The following is a 2,547-nucleotide window of genomic DNA, read 5'->3' as shown; positions in this document are numbered from 1 at the left end:
TCCAGGCGTGACCCCTTCAGAGCCCGGTAGGGTTGCAGCAGCGCTAACAGAACAAGTGTAACCCAGTTTGTGTTACTGCAGTTAAAATGATTTCATTCTGCGCTGTACCAGAGTCTTCAGGGGACCACACAGAGTCTGTTGCCTGATCCAGGCCTACATTTGAGTGATTATCTGTATTTGGCATGTTGACCCACATTAATCTGTTGTTTATGCTTAAAAAATTTAAATTATTCATTTACAACAGTGTGTAATACTAACAACTACCCTTTACTGTGCCCTTAGTTGCGTCATCTAAGAGTACATTTACCTGTTAAATCTAAATTAAATGAATGGATGAGATTTCAAAAATCCTCCAGAAAGTTGGGCAGAGCTGCTGGAGTTATTAATTTGTTTGTCCTCTAACTGCCCCACTGCAGATTTTATTCTTCATTTCCCCACTGAAACCAGCTGAGAAACCTCCACACAAGTTACCACACCAAGGCACATTATGGAAAAGGTTTGGTACACGGCAAGATGCTGCTTCTTAGACATGAAACAAATCACGTGCATGAGATGAAATGTGTTAAATATTGTTAAACTACGAATATTCAGAATTATGAGAACGGACGGACTGAAAGGGATGGCCGAGACGAGCTGCCCGTGAGCGTTAACTACGCCAAAAGCATGAGTGGGAACAGTAAGAACACACAGACACACGCTGTTCCCAGGAAAGACCAACCAGAGACGGACAGAAGCGAATGAGAAGAGTAAACACAGCCCTGATCTACAGGCAATTCCCAAGTGTTCATTTAGAAGAAGAAAACACCCCAGCTATTCACTTCTTCCTTCTAAGCACAATGAATATTTAAGAGCTTCACTTCTCACTAAGCATCTGAAATTCAAATGCAACCTTTCATCCTGGATTTCTGTTAAAAGCTGTAGAAATAGGAGTTGATTCCATCTATTGCAGCGCTGCATTTCGGCTACGCTGTCAGCAAACAGTTAGCTAGATATCGATTTGATATCACAATTTATCATTATTGTATCTGAGTGAGAACAGAGGGAGAACTGAGAAAAAAGGCAAGTGCTGAGCAGCCCTGCTTCTCCTTGTGTGACTTCCTCACATGCAGGGAGTTTGAAAACACAAAGGGTTTTGCTACACGGTGCTGAAAAGGACTTTAATTTGGGGTGAGTTTGGTGCACACACCCGCACAGATACACGTACGTCTCCGCCAGCGCACCCACCCTGGCAGGGTTTCGGGAGATGACAGCTCTGACAATCCAAACTGTATTTTAGAGGTGACTCAAGGCGAAACCAACATTCTTTCTGATTACTTTGAATTTTCAGCAGTGACTAAAAAGGCCAGTTTTCCTCTACGGTCCATTTTCTTCCATTTCTCTTGGGCACTGGCTGCATTATCACTGCAGAGTCAAAGAAAACAGTGTTTCTAAAAGCTGAGTTTGCAGTTAAACCTGGCCCTTCTCTCCCATTCCCTGTGTTTCATTTTCATTGGAACTTCAGCCATTATTTGTCCTGCATTATAGACTATTACAATATTTTATGGTTCTATTAAAACGCTGTCCCCATCACTTCGCAGATCAAACCTTCTAATTATAAATAACAACACGCAGGGCAGGAAGTTCTTTGCTTTCCATCTGTTTTTCATTAGGTTACTCAGCTCAGCCAACTCAATGGACAATTAAACAACACACTGAGTTCTATGTTTGTAAATTCCTTCATGGCAAAGAGCTTCATGCTGCAGATACAAAATGTCCTAGATGCTCTGCACATCATCGTCTGATTAAAGAAAATAAAGTTTGCATGTTGATAAGCCTGTCTTATCAAGCCCAAATCTAAACCTTCACATTAATTCTAGATGAAATACCCTGCTCGTGTCACATAAGGACAAAAGCTCCGAGTGGTTCCTTTTAGGAATGCCTCTGGTTCCTTGGGAAAAGCCAGTTTGATGTTTCAAATATAGGTCAAGGAGACAATTAACTGATGTGGATATCGAAGTGTGTGAGAACTACCCCGTATGTTTAAGGACAGATCAGAACACACTAAATGTATGTAATACGGGTGAGGGAAATGCAAGCTCTCCCACATTATCCCAGCAATACAATTCCTGGAGAGGCTCTGGAGGAACCACTGGGATCTTGATCCCATTTCCCATTTCCCAGCAGTGCTCCAGCAACTCCTGTCTGCCCCAGTGCCACCTTCCTGGACTGTGCCGACAAGGTATTTGGCTTGGCCAGCTGTGTGGTGACCCAGCCCAGGAAAATAAAACTCTGTCCTCCACTGTCATCTTCTCAGCCCTTCTGGATTTCACCCACCAGGCTCCTCCAGTTCTCCACCACCACATTCAACATGCCTTAACTATGGAATCCTCCTCCCCGACAACTCCTTGCTCTCACCAAGTCACCTCTGTAGCAACCACGGAAGAGTCTTCCAGACATCTGCCTCCCCCATTTGAGCAGTTACTTCTCAAGGTGGAAAAAACCAGAAAGCAGAGAAATGGTATCCTCGACTCTGTGTGCAAAGCAAGGGAAGGGCTACCGCCACAGCGG

Source organism: Buceros rhinoceros, unplaced genomic scaffold (assembly GCF_000710305.1).
Source record: "Buceros rhinoceros silvestris isolate BGI_N320 unplaced genomic scaffold, ASM71030v1 scaffold2272, whole genome shotgun sequence".
Taxonomy (NCBI): Eukaryota; Metazoa; Chordata; class Aves; order Bucerotiformes; family Bucerotidae; genus Buceros; species Buceros rhinoceros.
Note: the sequence above shows the minus strand (reverse complement) of the source record.